General features: G+C 39.2%; 1 pseudogene; it reads left to right on the forward strand.

The window, feature by feature from the left end:
- Window positions 1-22166: 22166 nt before the first annotated feature.
- On the forward strand, window positions 22167-22791 carry LOC108256158 (MORN repeat-containing protein 3-like; annotated as a pseudogene).
- The last annotated feature ends 2278 nt before the right edge of the window (window positions 22792-25069 follow it).

Genomic DNA, 25069 nt, shown 5'->3' on the forward strand with positions numbered 1-25069 from the left:
TGACATAACACTGACACCTCGCTGTTCATTTGCCTCCGTACAAATTTTTCGATAGCAATTATATATGGATGGATTATATTGAAATTTTTCACATAGTGGTAGTAGTGGTTAGCACGTTTGCCTCATGGCTCCGGGGTTGGAGGTTGGAATCCTGACTCCGCCCTGAGTGCACGGAGCTTGCATGTTCTCCCTGTGCTTTGGTGGTTTCCTCTGGGTGATCCAGTTTCCTCCTCCAGTCCAAAGACGTGTTATTGGCTGATTGGCATCTCCAAATTGTCCGCAGTGCATGATTGTGCCCTGTGATTGGGTTGGCACCCCATCCAGTGTGTCCCCCACTTTGTGCCCCGAGTTCCCTGTTATAGTCTCCAGGCTCCCTTGGAGGATAAATGGAATGGAAAATAGATGGACAGATGGATGGATGGATGATAGTTTCTGATTGCTAATAACTGCTCTCCAAGTCACCTAGCTAGTTATGATACAGAGTGTAACAGTGTGGATTAAACTTCCTAATTAGTCCTAATCTTTTCTAATCAGGGAAAGGACAGAAAAGGGATTGAGGAATACATTATATCATGAAGTCTTGATGACATCATAAGAATGATGCGAGGCACAGCTGCATTCATGAGTTTGGCTTTTTTTTTTTTTTTTAATGATAATAATGCTTTATTGCCTTCATGTCAGATTTCCTCCAAATACCAAACAGGTTCAACAGAAAATTTATAACAGTTTCATTAAAAAAAAAAAAAACTTTTTTACAACAACCCAAAAAACACTGAACTTCTGATTCTGTTGTCTGTCCTTTTGTGTGATTTGTACTTCGATTGCACATCGTGTGCTTTGTGCTTTTTATATCTAGTTTTTGTTTGATCTCCAGAGGCATTTTGAAAAAAGAAAAGAAAAAGAGGATAATAGAATAAATAATCCTTCTCATTCGAGTTCATTGCACCCACGACTGTAATTCACATGCATCATCTCAAACACCGCTGATGACGGATGTCGTTACGCATGAGTCTAGGAAGCAGGCTTAAAAATATCAGCCTGATTATAGATCACTCTGTAAACACCTGACATGACTCTCACTGCATGAATCTACAATCTGAACCGGAAAGAAATCAGCCCCAGCCTCGATTCTTCATACCTTTCTGTGTAGTTTTTCTTACAACCATTGGTGGTGCTGTTGCATTGGGTTTCACAAAAATCCAAAATAATCTACTTTAGGACAGTTATTGAAAAGCAAATAATCTGATGTTGATGGCAAACATGAAAAACCATATTCACTATTTTCATGTTTTAAAAGACAAGGCCAGGCTCTGCCTCTATGTTGTCGCCTACAAATCTGTTCACACTTGGACTCGAAATGACATTCTGGTCCTGGCTATCAGAGTTTATTACACAATCCTTTTAAAGCGCACATATTATGGTTTTGAAACGTGCCTAATTTTATTTTAAAGGTCTCATACAATAAATTTACATGCATCCAAGGTCAAAAAACACTTTAATGTGCTCATAATTTAAACTGCAGCATCACCTTTTTTCCCCCAGTGTCACAAACGACTCTTTAAATGATCCGTTCTAAACGATTCACTCTAAACTCATCCTTTCAGAAAGCATACTCTGCTCTGATTGGTCAGATGTCCCAGTCTGTTGTGACTGGTCTACCGCTGTCAGCGAGCAGCCGATGAAGACCAGAGGTGGGGCTTTTTGTTATAATCCTACGTAGGTTAGTACAGGAAGTAAGACTGGAATCACTAACGACTCGTTTCAGCTGTTCAGAATCGGTTCCTTCTTTTGGGAGCCAATAACTCTGTCTGTCCTGCGCTTTGATTTTTTAAACCTTGCAGACGTTTTACATTCACAAACAGCTCTATAACACACTACATGAAAGGTAATATCTGAAAAACCATAATAGGTGCACTTTAAAATCATTGACTGTTAGGTCTTTAAACCAACTTGAACAATCAAAATCCTGACCCACGTTTGCAGCACATTACGGGGAAACAGATTCCACTTAAAAATACATCTCGTTAGAAAGGTTTCTCGGGTTATACTGTAATTCAGGTCGGTTTAATAAAAACACTACATGTGAATTGTAGTGATCGGGACAGAGGCTTTATATCGCTAGACCCAAACAGGAAGGAGGGGTGGAGGCTTGGTGGTGAACTGCTCCTTTAACACCTTTAAAAGCCAAACTTTCCTATCAAACAAGTCTGCATGATGCATTTCCGTCTGCATATTATCACACAATACTGTTCTTATTGAAATAATTACATTTGTTTCATCACTGTTTTTTTTTTTTTAATGTCTATCAGTGATTTTCCATAAATCATGTGTACAGAACATGTAAAAAGGGCAAAAAGTTCGTGGGCAGATGGTAAACCATAATCACATGAGGATCAAGGACATCATGTGCCCAGATAAAAATATTTGTTCACACATTTGTTCTCACTCTGGTCATGATGCATCCTGATACGCAAAGTGAACCCGCGTCCCCCCACACACACGAACACACACACACTCCATTACTCCCACTCTTGTCTGTCTAGAATCTGGTGCTTATACTGTCATGAAAACAAAACACTAATGAGTTAGTTCAACCAAAATTCTAATTATATCCTCTGGTAGTTGATGTACATCTTCAGATTCTTCACAAAATTTAAAGTATAAGTACAAGATTAACAAAAGACAAAAATTTCTGTCTGTCTGCCTTTTTCCACCAAAGGACCAAGGACTGTGAGGAAACATTATCTAAAAAGTCTTCATTCCTAAGCTTTCAAATGTTAACTAGCATGATAGTACAAACTAGTTCAATGATAATCGCTAGCTATCACAATACAAACTGTTGTGATACAATACAAAGCGTGTGTGGGAGCAGATAGAGTGCCGGGATGGGCATTAAATCTCACTCTTGCTGTCACATCTGTTAACATTTAGATTTGTTAATAATTCAGATCTTCTCAGATCACCTCCTTAAAGCTGTCAGATGCTGATGTTTAGGGATTTGAATTAAAATGTAAATTAAATGTAGTTAAGTCAAGCCAGTCAAAACAAGTATACTAGAGATACTTAAAAAGCAGACTTAAGTAGAGATCGAAAGGATCTGGAGTTATGTTATATCCCACCTCTGCCTATATTCTGAATATTCAATATACCTTCTGCTTACCTGGCATATATTCTGCTTTCCTTTATTTGGCTTTTAGTGTAAGGAAAGCACAAAAGAGATTCAGCACTTCAAAACCTCAGTTTGACACCTGTGACCTAAATCACAATGTAAATGTGTGTGTGTGTGTGTGTGTGTGTGTGTGTGTGTGTGTGTGTGTGTGTGTGTGTGTGTGTGTGTGTGTGTGTGTGTGTGTGTAGACATTATGAACTTACAGAGACACCCTCTTGGCACATAGAAAGAAAATTAGAAGAAAATGCAAGTTCTAAGAATTTCTAAGCTAACATTGTTTTTATGTGCTTTAGTTATTGCATGCTTTACTTTCTTCACCCATGTCCCAGCTCTCTCTCTCTCTCTCTCTCTCTCTCTCTCTCTCTCTCCCTTTCTCTCTCTCTCTCTCTCTCTCTCTCTCTCTCTCTCTCTCTCCCTTTCTCTCTCTCTCTCTCTCTCTCTCTCTCTCTCTCTCTCTCTCTCTCTCTCTCTCTCTCTCTCTCTGCGTGTGTGTGTGTGCGTGCTTTGTGCATGTATGCACTCATAATATATGGCTCAGTGAGTTTTTTCAAGCAGTATTGGAATCACAGCTCTCCTCAGGGATGCAGTATGAGCAACTGGTGTGGAATGGCAGAAGAAGTGTGTGTGTGTGTGGGGGGGGGGGGGGGGGGGGGGGGGGGGCATGCCAGCAGAGAGCGGCTGGTTTTAATGGATCATATGGTTGATAAAGCATGGAACAGAGCGCCAGCCGTCATCGATCCTACACTCAGGCCAGTACTTCTGCACTCCTTTGGGGATACCAACACACACACACACACACACACACACACACACACACACACACACACACACACACACACACCACCATCATCGTCATCATCATCATCTTCATACTATCCTTGTAAGGTCCTTCCATTTAATGTAGATACTTATTGCTATGCTACACCTAAATCTAACTCTACCCTTAACCCAATAACCAAGCTTTTGGCTCTTTAAATAAAAAATTTCAAATAAAAGCTGCAGGTTTTGCAACAAAAAACGATTTCCGTCAAAGGAACCAGCCAAACGTCCCCATGAATGATTAAATCAAGTGATAAAATCTTTCAAGTACCTAAAATGCTTTTATTATTAATAAACCAGATAGAGCCAACAGGTCTGCTACAGGAGTCATTCATATCACATCAACTATGGAAGATACAAATTCTCACCTTCTTAATCTGAGGAAATGACAAGGAGGAAATATCATAATTCTCATAATTCTATCTATTTATTCTATCTCATAATTCTATCCAACTACTGATTATGATTCCTTTTTTCTTCACACATAGTATTCCGTTTTCAACAAAGTGTCATGCAGAAATGTTTTTATTATTGTTTAAAGAAGAAAAAAAAGAAAAGAAACCAAGATAAATCAATATGAAATTACAACATATAAAAACTGAAAAACATCTTAAATATTTTAGGGAAAAATAAAAAGCTACACTCTAAAAAATACTGGCTTAAAAACAACCTAAATTGGGTTATTTTTAGCCTAACGGCTGGGTAAATATAGGACAGAACACATTTTGGGTTAAACTAGCCCATTAAGTTTGGTTGTTAATTTTAACCCAGCAAATGGGTTGTTTTTCAACCCAAAGGATAATTATATTTTACAAAAATGCTGAGTTGATTTTATTTCATAAATGAGTTAATATTTTCAGGGTTATTTTTACCCTTTGAAAATGTCAAATATACCACATTATTAACAAATATGTCAACATGGTATCTCCTTTATTTATACACAAGAAGGTTTTCAGAAATGTATTGCTAGAACTGCTAAAGTGGTGTTTATACATAGACTTAAGTCATATATTTAAGAGGAAAACATCAGATTTTGATCGAAGGAGATGTTTAAAACATCCAAAAAAAAACTTAGTAACCAACTTACCATCCAGTGGACATTACAAACAAGTAAGCCAAAGCTAATGAAGATAGCGGTGCATTTAGTGTCTTGTAAACTGGACTGTTATCACACACTTTTGCTTTTTCTAGTGTACAGTAATGGTTTTATGGATAAATATATTGATACAAAACTCTCTAAATATATCTAACCGCCTGTCCGCTTAAAACCCACTACCTCCACCTGAGGTGAATTTGAACAGTCTGCGCTGACTTGATTTGACCCGAGTAGCTGGGCTGAGGCGTCGGGTGGGGGAGGGGTGCATTGATTCAACTGTGAGTGAAAATGACCCAGCGGTTGGGTTACACAAAACTACCCAAAAACTGCCCAAGACTGAGAAAATAACCCAATTAAATAACCTAAAAGGCCCAACCCAGCATTTGGGTAGAAAAAATAACCCAGCATTTAAAAAAAATTGTACAATAATCTGGCTGCATAAGTGTGCACACCCTTTCATAATTGGGGATGTGGCTGTGTTCGGAATGAACCAATCACATTCAATTTCATGTACAAAAGTAGTTATCATACAGCTGTCATCAATGAAATTATTCCGATTAACCTCAAATAAAGATCTGTAGGGTTTTCTTCATATCCTCTTGGTTTCATCCGACCAAATAGAGAGAATCGAGTACCACAGTGACATTACCAAGAATAGGACGTCCATCCAAAATGTATAAAATGACAAGACTAAAACTTACCAGGGAGGCTGCCATGAGACCTCCAGCGAAATTAAAGGAGCTGTAGGAATATCTGACAAGTACTGATGTGACAACTATCTCTCGTATTCTTCACGTGTCTGGGCTATGGGTTAGGCTGGCTAGATGAAAGCACTTTCTTACAAGAAAACAAACATCCAAGCTCAACGAAATCACCCCAAACCATGGGACAAAATGTGTTATGGTCTGATGAGACCAATTTCAAAAGATATAATAATTCAGTAATTTAAAAAGGTATGTTTGGTGCAAATAATACAGCCCTTTCATCAAAAGACACCATACCCACGGAGAAGCATGGTGGTGGCAGCATCATGTCTTAGGGCTGCTTTTCTTCAACCAGACCTGGGACATTTATCAACATGGAGGGAATCATGGATAGCTACAAATACCAATCTATTTTAGTGTAAAACCTTCCAGTGTCTGCTAGTAAGCTGAAGATGAAAAGGAATTTCCCCTTTCAGCATGACATTGACCCAAAGCATACATCCAAATCAACAAAGGAACGCCTTAACCCAAAGAAGATCAGTGTTTTTGAATGAACCAGCCAGAGTCCAGACCTGAATCCAACAAAAATCTTCGGGGTGACCTGTGTACAGGAGATTCCCTTACAATCTGATGGATCTAGAATGTTTTTGCAAGAAAGAGTGGGAAAATATTGCCAAGTCGAGATGTGCCACGCTGATAACTCTTACCCAAAAAGACTGAAGGGTGTAGTAAAATCAAAAGCTGTTCAAAAAATTTTTAGTATAGGGGTGTGCACACTTATACAACTACATTATTGTACGTTTTTTATTTTTAATTTTTCCCCTAAAAACATTTCTTGTTCTTTTTTTTTTTTTTTTTTTTTTTTAAACTTTATTTGTATACTTTGCAAATTCACATTATATGTAGGGAAAGACCTGACATGATTTATCTTAGTTTAATTCTTTTACTTCACAAAAACCTGCCATTTTAACAGGGGTGTGTAGACTTTTTATATCCACTGTATGCGCACAACTGCATGTAAAATAATAGATGCATTCAAGAACTTGCAAAGAGCGATATATACCAAGTGCCATTTGGGACTCTGTTACAGAAACCAAATGTAACAACCACAACATAAACAAATTTTTATTCTTTATAAATATACTGCATGCGATAGACTGAACGCGCCCCACACCCGGTGTTCCTGGGATAGGATTTACTGCGAAAGTATTTCGATTATAAACTGCTAAGTACAGATTATTTTAAAGAATGCAAATGAAATGCAGTAGATGTGGTACTGTTCTACCAGTGCGCTCACAAATTCAGCATTTCTCAGATGACTCATTGAAATGATATACTGTATATTACTTTCAATATAAAACCACTGTCAAAAATCAAAAACTCCACATTTAATATTGCATAACGTATATTAAACTGAAAAATAGTAGCTCACCAGTCCAGAGGAATTATAACAGTGAGTGAACAGCCAGCACTTTGAGGCCAGAGTGAGTTGGAGAGGTGAGGATATGGTATCACCAGCTCTTAATTTGAGTGCTGGCAAGTTGTCAAAGTGCACTTGGCACAGCACAAGCTCCGGCTGAGAGGGTAAAATAAGCTCTCACAAACCCCTTCCACCCACCTCTCTCTCTCTCTCTCTCTCTCTCTCTCTCTCTCTCTCTCTCTCTCTCCTTCCTGCCCTATCTCTCTCTCCCTCTTCAGGAATAGCCACTAGCAGTACACTGAGGAGGCAGGAGTACTAGTTCTGATGATGCACCGCATGTGACTGCTGCTGGAATGTGGCACAGGGGCACAAGCATGCGTGTGTATGTGTGACCAGCCACAGTATGCACTACGCGAGTGTGACGTGAGGGCCACGAGGAGACCCCGAGCAGGACAGTGTGAGCCTCTCACCCTCTCCTGCTATTACTGGCTGTGCTTTCTAATATTAACCTCCCATCCCTGACATGCCACGGTGTGTGAGGGTGTATGTGTGTGTTATTTTTAGGGTGCTTTTTCCACTATGCATTAGGACACACTGTCAGCAGGAGAGATCCGACACGGGGCCTGTGTTATGAAAGAAGGACACGAGCTATGTAACACACATACTCGCATTATAACCAGCGCATGATTGTAATAATATCACACTCTTTTTAGCACGTGAATATGTGATAAACCTTTCGTGGCTTTTGACTCAGATTAGATCAGAGCAGGTGGACTTTTAGTTCTTATTCACAGTCAGCTGATATTTAAAACGAGAATATGAGAACTCAAAACTTTTATTTAAATCTTTGTAGAATAATAAAAAAAATATACAGACAAACTAAAACATTGTATAAAATATGTAAGGAATACCAAAGTAGTTAGTAATCGCGACGTTGATTATTTTCCTATACCAACATGTTCTGAGGTGTTTAAAAAAAACATTTATACCACAGCGATGACAGTTTTTACTTTATTAATGAATGACATGCTTTTTAAACCAGTTGTTTCCACTTTTAACGTTTCCACATTTAACACCAGGACAGCGAGACAACTTCTTGTTATCACTTGGCTTCATCAGCATGTCTTTTTTTCTTTTTCTTAAAGTTACTCGGACAAAAATGCAGCTTTTCACATCATGCTGAGAAACCAGAAAGCATAAATACCTCTGTCGTGAAGTCTTTCCCATGGTGGAAAACTTACTGACACTGGAGACTCCTTCCATAAATATTATATAAACATACCCATAGAGAAAACATCACCATTATACATTTTCCTTTGTTAAAAAAAAAAAAAGAAAGAAAAAGTTTTTAAAATCTGTTTATAATTAGTTTTGGATTACATGGAATCTTCTGGATCAAACGGGATCGATTTTCCCTTAAATGCTAAAAAATGTTTCTGAATATTGACACATAAACAGAACATTGCATATAATACTACAAATACAAAAATATTCTGGTTTGGGTTTTTGTTGTTGTTGTTGTAAATTTAGATTCTATTTATACAAAATCTATGTCAGTGTATAAACGTCAAAGTTCTACAAATAGTTAAACACGAGGGGTGAACCTAGATCAGATCAGTTCCTTGGGTAGGCTTAATTAAGTAGGTTTAAATTATTTCCTACACATTGCACCTCGGAGACTTGGACAGTGTGTAATACAGTAACTCTATTTCTCTCTCTCTCTCTCTCTCTCTCTCTCTCTCTCTCTCTCTCTGTCTCTCTCTCTCTCTCTCTCTCTCTCTCTGTCTCTCTCTCTCTCCTTGCTTTCACTATTAATTTGTTTTCATTCATTCCAATACCCAATAGTGCTGAGTTTAATTAGTTTTATTGTGTAGCACAAACTACAGAACTAATCAGATGATGTTCATATTTCATTTAATGAAAACATTGCATAAAATGAAGAGTCTGATATTGTACAATAAGAGGAAAAAGGATTCAGGACCGATGGAGTGTTATTTGTTCTATGATTTAATGGGAACCTAGTGATGACTATTTATCCTAATTGGGGAATTTGTTGAGAAGTTATTGAGCTACAGAACTTATGATTAGTGACCATAATGGGAGGTGTTGCTGGCTTTCAAACTTATCGGGCGAGCGTGAGTGATTCGAGCCCTCTGCTCACAATTCTCAGGTGAAGGCTTTAGCTAACGTGCTGACAGTGTGGAGAATAAAATGAGGTAAAATACACATGGAACACAGATCAGGGAAACATTACCAACTGCCATGTGTTCTACACTATATCTTAGCTATATTTTAGCTGCATCTATCAGAGACCTGACCCTGAACTACAAACAGGGTGAGTATTTGTTTTTATTTCTTTCCTACTCTAGACCATTTCAAGGAATTTATAGACTAATAGGACAACCCTAATTCCAAAAAAGTTGGGACACTGTGTAAAATGTAAATTAAAAACAGAATGCAATGATTTGCAAATCTCATAAACCCATGTGTTATTCACAATAGAACATAGAAAACATATCAAATGTTTAAACTGACTGGCACCCTGTCCAGGGTGTACCCCGCCTTGTGCCCGATGTTCCCTGGGATAGGCTCCAGGTTCCGCCGCGACCCTGAAGAAGGAGTAAGCGGTAGAAGACGGATGGATGGATGGATGTTTAAACTGAGGAAATGTACTATTTAAAGGAAAAACTAAGGTCATTTTGAATTTCATGGCCGCAACACGTCTCAAAAAAGTTGGGACGGGGCAACAAAAGGCTGGAAAAGTAAGTGTTACCTAATATGCATAAATATGATTCAGGTTTTAGCTTCCTGTTCTCCTGCTTAGCTCATCAAAATGTTCAAGAGACAGTGTTGTCCAGAAGGCTTTATTTAAGTTTAGGAAAGTCCTGTAGGAGGATTTTATTTCCCACATATTAAATATTTCACACTAGGATGCATCAATAGCATCTTTTCTGACCAATTATTAGTTACTGGTTCATTTTTTTCTTTTCTTTTTTTTGGGTATTGATACTGTGACTGGTACCAAAATGAGTAATGTGCATAGTGTTAACCATGTGGGGTGTTAAGGAACCTTTTATTTATCTCTGTTTACAGTTGAGGTCATAACATAGGTTAACATAACATAGGTCAGGACATACCTCTTGCAGAATCTGCAGAATGTTAATAAAAAATAAGAGGGATCATAAAAATCATATTTTGTTTTTATTTAGTCCTGTCCTGAATAAGCTATTTCACATATCAGATGTTTACGTATAGTTCAAAAGACACAGTAATAACTGAATTTACACAAATGAACCAGTTCAAAAGTTTACATATCCTTGATTCTTAATACTGGGAGTCTTTTGTTTGTCCTGAGCAGTTAAACTGCCCACTGTTCTGAAAAATCCTCCAGGTCTTGCACATTCTTTACTTTTCCAGCATATTCTGCATATTTGACCCCTTTCCAACAGCAACTATATGATGTTGAGATCCATCTTTTCATACTGAGGACAACTGAGGGACTCGTACACAACTATTACAAACAGCGCAAACATTCACTGATGCTCAAGAAGGCAACACGATACATTAAGATCCGTGCCCGGGGGGATAAACATTTGAACTCTCTCTCTCACTGCACACAATGTGCATGCAATTTACGACACCTTACACTGCTTTTTTATGACCATGCTCACTGAATAGTGTGACAGTGTACACTACCGGCTGATATCATATACTGTATACTGTATTACGTGGCATCGGATGTTTGTATCTGAGCTTTTTTTTTTACGAGTATGAATATGAGTAAATGTGCACAATATTGCTACCAGTATTGGTATTGATGCATCCCTAATCCCTATTTCAAACATTTGCATATATGGAATGCTATATAACCCTGATTAGTATTTAATACAGTGCCTTGCATAAGCGTTCACCCCCTTTAACTACGAGTGTCACATGATGTCAGTATAAACTGACCTGTTCCTGGAAGGCCCCAGAACACACCACCAACAATGCTGATCTCTTTGCCAGACAGGAAATAATGATCTGGCACTGTTGCATTGCATTAAGACTATATTTGCAAAAGGAAACGCAGATTCAGAAGAAAAGTTAACGCCTTTAACCTGCTTGAAGTCAAACCAAAATAATCATGGGCTGACCAAACCTGTATTTTACTTAAGCCACACACAGCACTGTACAGTTTTCATTTCAAAAGGTAACCTGTAATTTTTCAAAACAGTTGCCTTGAGTATGTGACATGATTTCCTTATGCAAGATAACATAACATGCTAAGACACCAGGAGCCTTAAATGTTTAAAAAGTAATAGACCAATAATTATAGTATAAATGGATATAAAAGTTCAGATGAGTGTGATCTTATCATAATAGAAAAGTCACACTTTGTCTTGACATGAAATGTCTTAATAAGGTGTTGGGCAAACACAACCTGCTAGAACAGTATAGATTCTACATGTCTCTGGAAATGTACTGGAGGGATGAACACCATTCTTCCAAAAAGTATCTTGCATTCACAAACACCAATAGAACATGGCTGGTAAACACCAAAAGAAAACGACACCAGGATAAACTCTCCAAAACATATAGAAGGGGGCACACATCCTCAAACCTGGTCTAATGCAGGAGTTCTTAAGCCTTTTCCTAGTGTGAACCCTTTTGGGGGTTAGAAATATCTCACGACCCCTGACCCCTTGTAAGGTGACTCAGTATGTTACTTTGGAAACCCAACGTACTTTGCTGAGGTACAACTATTAATCAACATTTGCCTTTCTTCTATTGCCTGGAGGTGGTGCCATTATGCAGACCTTGCATACACCCATCAAAATTATTCTCTCACTCCCTGCGACCCTGTGGATAAGCGGTACAAAAAAATGGATGGATGGATGGACATTTAGTCATTGACTGTGTGTGTGAGTGTGTGTGTGTGTGTTTGTGTGTGTGTGTATACAGATGTTTGTATCTGTGCATACACAGTATGTATTTGCTCCTTGTCATTAGATGTGCATAGACAAATAAGGTAATTGGAATAATCCATCAGTTATGTTCTCATCATTAAAGGAGCATTTCACCCATATTGATCGATGGTGCTAATAAGAATGAAGTTTTTCATGTGGATGGTCTCACATGGATGTTTATAAAGATTTGCACTTCCCCAGAACAGCATATGTCTAAGCCTCACCCTTGTTTCAGTAGATAATATCATCGGGACTTATCTACTGTACAATGTGCCCATACTGATAATCCTTTCGTAACATGTACTATTGTCTGTGTTTACTTTTGTACACCTGTATACTGTAATGATTTATAATCCCATTATCCAGTCTCACCCAGAAGTGGATGTGCTCCTGTTTGAGTCCTCTCAGGGAATTTTGCTCGTTTTGTCTCAGAGATTCGCCTCTTGTATTAAATAAATAAAAAATAATTAAGCTCGTGTGAAAGACATTTCCTGTAAATGTTAGGCTGTAGGCCTACTTTTATAGATAATTATCTCAGAAGTATCCTTTCTGTTGGTGGGGATCTGTGTAAGGGTGTATTACCCATAATGCATGTACTGTAGTACATAGAATTTTTAAAATAAAGAAGACCTTTTCTAGGCAGGCTTCGAGATTTCTTTACAGAGTCTGGTACTTTCTAATAACCTTTCTCTTTTAAAAAAAAAAAAAAATGTTTTATTAATTTTTTTTAGCAATTTCACGGTGTCCTTTGACTAAATTCTTGTCTAAAAAGCTAGTTGAGTTAAAGTTTTCAATACTGGTGAATGAAAATGCATACCAAAATGTAAGCAAAGTGTACAACAACAGATCAGACGATTCATGAGCTGAAGCATCTGAGTCACGTCATGAACTCTGAGGCAGTCGGATGCAGTTGCGAGTACAATCTTTAACAGCAATCTAAATAGGGAAAAACTGGATCAAAAACAGGAGAAAAATGGTCAAAACTGCAAATTACAACATAATGAAAAGGCTACGTCCACGTTAATCCAGATTAATTTGTAAACGCATTTTCTTCTCTACATTTTGTCCTTCTGTCGACACAGAGATGATGTTTTTGTCACAGTTTAGGGAGAGCTCAGGTGAGTTCGAGAATTGTAAAGCCTGACTGGATCTGGAGTGAGAACTGTAGCTTCTGAATCAGCGGTAAAGATGATGTAATGACTTAATGATAATGATAATGAGTCTTTATTGATCACATATACTTTATAGCACAGTGAAATTCTTATGTTTGCATATCCCAGCATGTCAGGAAGATGGGGTCAGAGTGCAGGGTCAGCCATGATACAGCACCCTTGGAGCAGAGAGGGTTAAGGGCCTTGCTCAAGGGCCCAACAGTGCCAGCTTGGCAGTGCTGGGACTTGAACCCCCAACCTTCCGATCAGTAACCCAGAGCCTGGTGGTGCTGTACAGTTAAATAAAGTGTAAAGTTAGTTGCGTTATCTGGAACATTTGTAGCATCCTTTTGCCCTGTAATAGAATTAGCTGAGTGTGTTGATTTATCTAATACGCCAACTGCTAACTATCCAATTAGCTAGCTCCTGAATAATCTCCAGCAGTGTTAATATGATTGTTTTGTAGCAGCTTTTTCACAAATTCTTTTAAGTTTGCTCATGATTGTTACATATTAAATAGACTACTGATAATACATTTGAGATAAAAGAATCTAAAGAACCGTCCTATGCCAAGTTGATGTAATTCCTAGTAAGAGTCAGACATGGAGGAATTGTGAAAGAGTTTCTTCATTGTTAAGTACTAAATATTCCCGAATACTAGGCAGTCCAGATATTAGAAATCAATGTTTCCTGTTATGTGTGTGTGTGTGCGTGTGTGTGTGTGTGTGTGTGTGTGTGTGTTTATACGTTTTATGCAATTGCACTCTCAGATCCACCCACAATGTATCACATCTCTGAAGTGTGCATCTCTGCAACCACTTGGATATGTCATGATGTCGTCCCGGTTGTGATGACATCATCAAAGCGTTGCACGCACAGAGTAGCGTCTGACACGGGCCACATTACCACACACACACCCTTCTGACCCAGACAGAACTAGACCATTGCGCATCAGGGATCAGAGGAATGCGGAGATTCTGCCAGAATTTCGTGTGTGAGTGTGTGTGTGTGTGAGTAAGTGCATGCATTTGTGTTTTCCCAAGTCTCATTCTCCTTCCCAAACTACACGAGAGTGTGACATCATGGCCGCTTTGGACACAAGCTCTGTCCACGGCATCTGGATCGGGTTCCCGCGAGACAAATGGGAAAAAACGCAGTTGCCTTCACACACGTACTTAAACGCACACACACTCACACAGTATGGAGGCATATAAACACATAAAACCACGCAAAGATCAGAAGTTACCGTCACTGCTGCTTGTTTGACGTTTCCCAGCCCATGCATTTTCGCCTACATTTCATATCACTCCATCATCAAGGTCCACTCACACAAACCAAAACACACACACACACACACAGCATGCACACCAAATCACGGCCTGTAAACCACAATCTGGGAAGTCTTCCACTCGACTACAGGGAAGTGCAGTGGAATGACACAGAAAGACAAAACCTGTTTTTAAGGGACAGAGCTTTTTTTTTTTTTTTTTAAATCTAATCTGTATTCGGCGCTTCGGTAGCGGAAGTCCTGAACTGCACGTTGTCGAAATAAAAGTTGGTTATGTTGACTTAATTCAACATAGTATGTCATTATTTTAGATTAATATCTTGTCATTTTCTCATTATTTTGATTTTATGCTATTTCCAAGACAATTAGTAACACATAGGTTGCTTTAGTGGAATTATACATCTGTACATCTATCCATTCATCCATTTTCTGTACCGCTTATCCTGCACAGGGTCTTGGGGAGCCTGGAGCCTACCCACATGGACAGGCGGGGGACACCCTGGACGGGGTGCCAATCCATCGCAGGGCACAATCGCACAAACACTTTCACACCCATTCACTAAGGACAATTTGGAAATGCCAATCAGCCTACAATGCATGTCTTCGGACGGGCGGAGGAAACCAGAATACCTGGAGGAAACCCCCGAAGCACTGGGAGAACATGCAAACTCCGCACACACAGGGCGGAGATGGGATTTGAACCCCCATCTCCGGAGGTGTGAGGCGAATGTGTTAACCGCTAAAACACCATGCCGCCCCACATCTGTACATCTAATGTTTTGGTAATTCACTTAAGCACATTCAGGTATGGACGACATTTTGACTGCTAACATTTGAATTGCTGAAATTCCATAACAAGGCCAGAGCTGTCATTTTGGTTTGAAATCGGTGTACTTATTCATGGACAGGAGTGGAAAATACATGAGTATTTATACTTCTTTATTATATCTCATTTGCTAACTGGCTATACGTTAGCCTGTTTTCTTTGCTAATGCCAGACTAGGCAGCAAGGCAGCATTCTTGCTACTGTACTGGTAAGTATAGGTTATTTATAGGTTATTTTACTTCTGGTTATTTAATGAGCAAACTATGTAGTCATGCATATGATCAACAAGCTTACAGAGACTGAACCGTTTAGAGAAGTAATAAAAGTACATTTTCACATGAAAACATGACTTTATTTCATCAGGTAAAAACTTTAACTTTGTTTTGAACTTTGTTTGTGACTGTGTTGACTTTTTTAAAAACTTAAAAGTAGCAACTTTCACTTTAGTACATTTTTGACTGGATACTTCTGCATTTAATTATGTTTTCGAAGCTAGCTATGTACTTTCACTTAAGGATCATTTCTCGGCACTCTGTTCCACTTCTTTTTATACGGAATAAATACAAAAATGTAAACATCTGTTATAATAGAATAGTTTATAAAAAACATTTAAACATGACAAATGTAAATTCAAAATGGTAAATTTAGATTATCATGAAAAAAAAAATACATGCCTGAATTCCACTAACCCTAAACTGAAATTGACTTATTTTCTAGGAGACAGCATATAGAATAAGAATTTTAATATTTTAAAAAATGACATACTGGTACATATATTAACTTGAAATAATGACTGTACTTCATGAACCTGCAGTTAAGGGCTTTTATACCTGTAAGATCACCATGGACAACCATGGATAATTTCAGCATGTCTCAAGGTTCGATGTACTGTGCTTTCTGTAATGCTTTACTGTTCATCAGAGAAGAGTAAAGAGTGTTTATTTGAGGTACTGTAACCTTCCTGTTAGCTCAAACCAAGTTGGCCATTCTCTCTCATCAACGAGACATTTCCACCTGCACAACCGCCTCTCAGTAGATGTGATGAAATGCTGGAATGTTCCTTTATGCTAGCCAATTATGGTGAGCAATCCGGATGGGACAGAAAGCTGAAAAACATTTCAACACCTATGAAGAGAGCAGATAAACTAATCTGCATAAATATGATTCAGCTTTCTGTTCTGATTAGCTCATGATTAGTAGTGGCATCGAGACTAATAACCATATTTCCTATATACCCATATTTCATATATTAACTTGGCCAAATATTATTGCAGGTTATATATTCACACACTTATAGGTTATATACTTATATATAAGTATATATGACTTTTTTCCCCATAAGCTGTTATCAATTTGTAATATAATATAATATGAATCAAATTAAATCACATTTCCACCATTTTGATTAAATTATACATAACGAAGTGTATTGTTTCATGCAGAATATAAAATAAATGTACCAATAGGATAGTTTATTATGCTTGCCTTCAGTACATAATCATTTGAATAATAATTCGAGCATATAGAGCATACCATGTTATTGTGTGTGTGTGTGTGTGTGTGTGTGTGCGTGTGCGCCTTTAGGTGGCTGAGTAGTTTGATGAATATGATCTGATAAATAGGATCTGACAGAAATAGCCTGAAAGCAGAGGCATGTCTGTGGCATAAGGTGAGCAACCCCCCCCCCCCCCCCCCCCATGCACACGCACACACAGACACAGACTAGACTTATCTATTTAAAACAAATGTGAAACATGACAGAGTATGGCTATTGAATGAGAGAGAAACTACACTGTGTAAATCATAAATCCACCAGACTTCAATTCTCAGCCGAGAGAGAGAGAGAGAGAGAGAGAGAGAGAGAGAGAGATCTTCAAATGAAATGCAACATAAAGCAAAGGCAACCTGAGTAAACACTCAATACAATTTATATTTATTTATTTATTTTATTGAAGCAAAAAAAAGTTATCCGACACCGATAACCCATGTGAAAAACTAATTGCCCCCTTAAACTTAAACATAATCTAGTTGTGCCACCTTTAGCAAGGTGTCCGATAAGTGGAGATCAGTCTTTCACTTACTTCTAGGACTAGGATTTACTCCTATGCTTTGGATCATTGTCTTGCTGCATAATCCAGTTGTGCTTGAATTTCAATTTATGGACTGAAGACCGGAGATTCTCCTTTAGGATTTTCTGGTAGAGAACAGAATTCATGTTTCCCTCGATTACTGCAAGTTGCCCAGGCCCTGAAGCAGTAAAGCATCCCCACACCATCACACTCCACCACCATGCTTGATCATAGGTATGATGTTCTTTTTGTGGAATTCTGTATTTGGTTTGTGTCAGATGTAACGGGACCCGTCTTCCAAACAGTTCCACTTTCCACTCCTCAATCCACAGAAGATTCTCCCAAAAGGTTTGAGGATCATCATGGTGTGTTTTGGCAAAATTTAGACAAGCCTTAATGTTCTTCTGGGTTAGTAGTGGTTTTCATATCTCCAGTCTTCCATGGATGTCATTTTTGCCCAGTGTCTTTCTGAGAGTGGAGTCATGAACAGTGATCTTTACTGATGTAAGAGAGGCCTGTAGGTCCTTTGACGTTCTCCTCGGCTCTTTTGTGACTTGCTGGATGAGTATTTGCTGTGCTCTTGGAGGAATTTTTGAAGGCCGGCTACTTCTGGGAAAGTTCACTACTATGCTGAGTTTTTCCATTTGGAGATAATGGCTCTCACTGTGGTTCTTTTGAATCCTAGAATGTTTTAAATAGTTTTGTAACCCTTCCCAGACTGATGTATTTCAATCACCTTCTTCCTCATCATTTCTGGAAATGTTTTCAACTTTGGCATAGTGTGTTACTGGGTAAGACCTTTTAACCAACTTCATGCTGTTGAAAAAGTTCTACTTAAGTGTTGATTTGATTGAACAGGGTTTGCAGTAATCAGGCCTGGTTGAGTCTAGTCCGGCTGAACACCATTATGAATGCAGTTTCATAGATTTGGGGAATTAGTAACTACGGGGCAAATACATTTTCACACAGGCCCAGTTTCTATTGGATAAAATTTTTTGCTTCTATAAATAACATCATCATTTAAAAATTGTATTTCGTGTTTTCTCAGGTTGCCTTTGTCTTATCTTAGATTTTGCTTTAATTTCTGAAACAATTTATTATGAGTTATACATGAAAACAGAAGAAATTAGGATGGGGGCATATACTTTTTCAGAGCACTGTGTGTGAGTGTGTGTGTGTGTGCAAGGTTCAGGTAATCCACATCAGTCATCGCCCCTGTGGTTGTCTCTAAATCTGTCCGGCATGATACAGCCCCAGCCCTCGAATGCATTCGTAATGAATCTGAAAAAGAGAGTCTGTGTTAACCAACCTTTTCAGTTGTGTAGTTCATGTACTCTATGTCCCAAAACATGTAACACCTGCTGTCCAGATGCATCCTGTTATATATATATATAAATAAAATGAACTGTACATGTGTATATACAGGGTGTCCCACAAGTCTCCATACATAGGGGAAATTACATTAGCAAGATGTCTTCCAAAATTGTCCATACTTTTTTTCAGATAGCCTTTAAGAATAGCTTTGACAAAAGCTCTCACAAGGTTGCGATGGACTTTAACAGGAAACTGTTTCCAAACTTCTCAACAAATTCAAACACAAAAAATTTGTTGTGAATGGTTGATTCAAGTTCACAGCGTTTTCCCTTCTAATGTCATCTATACTGGAGAAATGATAAAATAAAATAAAAAACAGCTGATGATTTTAATGTATCAGAGAAATGATTTTAATGTATCATATATAGTCCAAAAATGTGAATAAGGAAAAGGTCGAAGTTTTTTCCCCCAAATTATTATAAGATTATATCCTTATCAGAGATAGTAAGTGTCTGCTGAAAGCATTAAAGATGAAAACAGGATATCTGAATAGATGTCAATTTCAGACGACAGTTTCTCAAACAGCTAATGACTCCATTTGTCTCAGTTTTTTCCTTATATTGTACATACCATTGTAACCATTGTTCCCAAGTCAATAACATTTCGTCTTTAGATTTTTGCTTTACTCATAGAATGAAAAAAGTTATTGGTAATCAGCTCATTCTTTTTTTCCTCATTCTGAATAAACACACATCACGAAGTCGCATAATGTCCAAGCGCATGGCAGCACCTCTGAGTCGAGCCACCGGCACCAAAAATAGCCTCAGTCAAAAACAGCGGAGACACCCTATCACCTTACACCTGTGAAAAGAGGAAAAAAAGGTGGGAGGGAGGGACAAAGGGAGTCGAGTTAGAATGTCCTGTCGTTTAAGGGTTTCATTATGCACTGAATGCGTCACTGCCAGGAGAACATAAGCAGAAAAGGGGGGTGGGGGGGGAGGAAGAGTGTGAGGGAGTAGTTGGCAGGAAACTGTTACCAGAGGGGATTAGTGGGGTTCAACATATAAGTTGTTTGTGTGTGTGTGGGGAAAGTGAGAGTGAGTAACTCTTTATGGATTATGTATAAAGGTGTTCTCCATGTCTCTAAGTTTCCTTTCCTCCCTTTCCTCTGTCTCCTTTCCCGTTCTTTCTCACTATTCAGTTTTATTAACAGCAAAAAAAAAAAAAAGGTTTTATAATTCACTTTTATAAAGCAGCTTTATAGTCATGGCTGTGGTTAAACTTGGCACGAAGGAATAGGAGCAGAGAGCTTGGTTCATGTGAACTGCAAGTCGAGCTGAGCTCTGGTAATATAACCGTAATCATGCAGTTTTGAAGACTATCTTTATTTAAAAAATCCATTTAAACGATTTGATGTAATAATTTGTGCTGACAGACCAGTCATAGACAAGCTACTCACTAGCTACAGTGAAGTCCACAACCCTTCTTTTCTATCAGCCCTGATAACTTTTCTTGGCACTGCATGTTTACAACTATGATTCGTTTCATTTTGACAATTTTGAAGCATTTGAACTTGCTACGTAAATTATTTACTGATGCATCAACCTTAAAGTTGCTGAAATAATAGTTGTTGTGTCTTCTTCCTGTTAAAATCGTATCTGAAGTAATCAGAGGTGGTAAAATGACACAAGTACTTTACTCAGGTAAAAGTGTACAGCTCATTTCAGTAAATCCTCTGGTAAAAGCTGATGTACCGCTTCAAATATTTTTCACCCAAGTTAAAGTGAAAGTATAAACTTCACTGTACATTTTCTTAAAGTATGGAAGTAAAAGGGAAGGGGGACACGGTGGCTTAGTGGTTAGCGTGTTTGCCTTGCATCTCCGGGATTTGGGGGTTTGTATCCCACCTCTGCCCTCTGTGTTCAACGCTTGCATGTTCTCCCTGTGCTTCAGGGGTTTCCCATGGGTACTCCGGTCTCGACCCCCAATCTAAAGACATGCGCTGTAGGCTGATTGGCATTTCCAAATTGTCTGAAGTGTGTGATTGGGTGTGTGAATATGCCCTGCGATGGGTTGGCAACCCAGGGTGCCCCCAGTCTTGTTCCCTGGGATAGGCTCCAGGCCTTTCTGCTGTGACCCTGTGCAGGATAAGTGGTACGTAAATGAATGGATTTATGGAAGAAAGTAAAAGTACAAGGAAGATTCACAGAGGAAAAGACGTCTATTTGAGTTACTGATGGTAAATTAGTTCCGCTTACACCAATGAATTTGGGAAAACATTAGCCAAAGCTAACTGAGAACAGCACTATTCCTAATCTCTCACGTGTTAGCTAGCAAGATAAAGCTACTCTATACAGCTAAATGTATGTGGACCATCACATCAGATGTGCTTGTTGATTGTCCCATTCCAAAACCAAGGGCAGTAATATGGAGCTGGTCTGCCCTTTCTACTATTCTGGGATGGCCTTCCACTGGATTTTGGAGCACTGCTGTGGGGATTTGGGCGTCAAGCATATTAGTGAGGTTGCGCAATTCTGAAATTCATCCCAAAGGTGTTCAGCAGGGTTGAAGTAGAGTGTAGCTGTCACAATGCAAACTGTCATGTGCAGAAAGGATGATCTCAAGGAAGAGGGTTAGTAATCACTGTTAGAGTGAAATGCACTGTGGTTGAACACATAGTGAGAAGAAAGTAGAGATTGTTCTTTTTAAATGTAATATGGAAAAGTCAAAAGTATTAGGTGGCAGAAAAACTGGCCTTAGTAAGGAAAGAACCAGACTTACATACAGTAATAAAGTAACTGTACTTTCCCGCCTCTGGATGTAATCCAAAGCTTTCTGTCACATGCAGTATGTGTCTAGATAAAGAGCTGAGAAGCCAACTTTGCTCATTTCATAGCCAGATAAAATTGTCACTACTGACATTTCTAGCTAAATATAATAAACGAATCTCTATAGAGTATTTACCACTTGGTCAAGGTGATACCAAGATGCAACAATGCCAAAGCATTTAAATCATTTCACATCAAAAATTGAATACTAAATTGGTAGGATTTTTTTTTTTTTTGCCTAAAAATATGTTTAGAGTAAAAAAGTAATAATAAGAATAATAAAAGTAATAAATCCATTCATTTTCCATACCGCTTATGCTACACAGGATCACGGGGAGCCTGGAGTCTAATCCCAGGGAACTCAGGGCACAAGGCAGGGGGACACCCTGGACGGGGTGCCAACACATCGCAGGGCACAATCATATACACATTCATACACTACGGACAATTAGAAATGCCAATCAGAGTGTAGGCTATATATACTGAGCAGACACTATGCTGTTTATTGCACACTGATTGTTTCAAGATCACTGATGGCTTTAATCGGCAAACCAAGGATCAAGGAGTCCCGCTGGAAAGTTGTGGAGATAAAGACTCAGAAGGATGGCCTCCTCCACACCCTCTACAGCCCCAATGGAGATCTGTACACCAGAGAGTGGAGGAAAAACCTGAGGCATGGACAGGGAACTCAGGTGTGGACGAGTGCCAGAACGATGTATGAAGGTGAATGGAAATGGGATGTGCGTGATGGTTTTGGGACGCTCTACAAACTGCAGCTGCCATCTGAGCGGTATTTAAAAGTGTATTTGGCGAACTGGAGAAATGATAAGAAAGAGGGGTTTGGAAAATATTTCTACAGCTCTTCATCCCGATATGAGGGGGAGTGGGTGAGGAATGAGAGGAGAAAATGGAGGAGGAAATGGGAGGATGACTTACGAGAATGGCGATGTTTATGAAGGAGAGTGGTTCAGGGATAAACCCCACGGCAAGGGCGTGCTGCTCCTCAGGAACGGGAACAGGTATGAGGGCTACATGAAGGATGGGAAGAAACAAGGACACGGACGTTTTGTCTACAAGGACGTTGGTCAGGTGTACGAAGGCTTCTGGGTAGATGATGTGCCCAAGTGTGGCAAGAATACACACACACACCTGAGCTGAACCCGATCCCACCGGGGAGGCTGCAGGATGTCCACGAAGTACTAAGGGAGGCACTCGGCCATTTCTGCAGCATGATATGAAGGATTAAAGCACAAAGAAGAAAAGAGAAACACAACAAACCATAAATATAAACATAAGAAAAATATTTCATGAAATTGGAGAAATGCCAATCAGGCTACAACACATTTCTTTGGACTGGGGGATAACCGGAGTACCCAGATGAAACCCCCAAATCACAGGGAGAACGTGCAAACTCTGCATACTCAGAGTTGGGTTTCGGACTGGAAATAGATATCTCACATCTTATCGCATTTCTTGTCATGGTCTCTAATTAAAATAAGAGTATGACCATGACTAAAATCACTTTGTTGTTTTAAAACGATTCGAAATATATTCTTTGTGAGATTGTTGGAGAAGATGAACCATATTGGAAAAACCTGTATTGGTGCTGTTCCACGTTTAGTCCACATCTAATAGGTTACTTTGAAACTAACAGGATATAATAGTAAAACAGAAGGACTTTGACGTTAAAAAACAAAACAAAAAAACAGTTGTGTGTACTCTGGCAGCTCTGGCACAGGCTCTTCTTTGTGCTTTCCCTCCTTGTACATCACATGGCTTGAACCACTTCCTCATCCCGTGACATCATCACAAATGGCCCAATGCCCCTGATGCTGTCACTGATGCTGTCTCCTTGCCAGGCCTCTCTCCCTTTCTCTCTTCCTCTTTTTTTTCCACTCCCCCATTCCGGTGGGTCTGCACGTCTGCTCTTGCGCGGGACACACACACGCGGTGAGTGTGTGACGCAGCCGGGCTTGGTCAGGCTCCCATGGCCTGGTTCTCAGAGGCAGCGCTGACTGGACCCTTTGTCTCCACACTGGAGTTTAAAAATAAAAGCTGAGGGAAGAGCCTGCGCCAGTATTAGTGATACGTTACACTGCTGTCTAGGGATTATAGACCCCTTTTTTACACAAACACTAATGCATATGGATACACACTCTCTCTCACACACACACACACATATGAACAACACACATGCACAAACTCTCCTCTCTGAGGAGCTGGAACCATGAACCCAAAATGAACTCAGATGGGAAAAACTTCTCAGTGCGCCGGCCCACAATGCTCTCTGGCTGTGACCCAGGCTGCATGTTCCACAAAACCACCACATCTTGATGGAACACTTGTGTCATATTGCGTAAGACACACAAACACACATACATGCATGTGGAAAGTCCTGTTCTCCTCTCTAGAGTGTGTGTGATTGTATTCGGTTTAAGATCTGTTAGGTTTTGCGTGTTGTGCTGCACAGCTCAGGTATTACGAGTTGAGAATTTTTGTGAATCAATCGAACTATTTGTTGTGATCAATTGTACCGACAGCTAGACAGCTACATGTGAACTACAACAACAGCTCCCCAAACCTTCCCTTCTTTAGCTTATTTTTTTACCTCTATTTGCTTATGGTTCCTCTGGATTTCTGCAACTACCGTATGTAATCACCACAGCTAGCTTAATGAAATGTCTTCATACTTTAGGCCTATTTTATAGTAAATGAAAAGAAAACATGAAAGAAGTAGGACTCCCCCCACCTCTTAATTTATCTTAGAACTTTACACACCTGTGTGTTACATGCATGTGTCTCTCTGCTACCTCCAGAGCATGGGACATGCTATACATTCAAGACACACAAGGAATACAGTTACCGATGTGACGCTGACATGCTACTCATCTACCACTATAAAGGTTTTTTTTTCAAAGTAGAACCATATTAGGGGGTAGTGGTGTCTTAGTGGTTAAGGCTCTGGGTTACTGCTCGGAAGGCTGGGAGTTCAAGCCCCAGCACTGCCAAGCTATGATGTATACGTGATCAATAAAGATTCATTCATTCATATTAGGGCCCCACACACACTGTGAGCTCAGGCCTGCAGAAGATGGCAGATAATGCTTATGTCTGACTGTCACATAACAAGAGCAGCAAAGATCACAAAGTTCTCATTTGCAAGCATGTTTTGGAGGAAGTATGTTCTAACTAGTGGTTTGAGTCACTCTAGTACTCCAGCATTGCTGTTTTTTTTTTTTTAAAACCTCAGGTTTGGGAAGTTTATAGGTCAGGTAAGACAAACTGTCCATGGGAAACGATGAGCATTAGTACCTTACTATACACTAACAAGGTAGGTGTTTTTAATAAAATGGCTTTTAAGAATGCACACCATGCTGCTGTTCCTGATCCATTTATTTCAGAGTAACACACCATGCTAGGAATGGGCCTCCAGTCA

The sequence above is a fragment of the Ictalurus punctatus genome, chromosome 23, assembly GCF_001660625.3.
Source record: "Ictalurus punctatus breed USDA103 chromosome 23, Coco_2.0, whole genome shotgun sequence".
Lineage (NCBI taxonomy): Eukaryota > Metazoa > Chordata > Actinopteri > Siluriformes > Ictaluridae > Ictalurus > Ictalurus punctatus.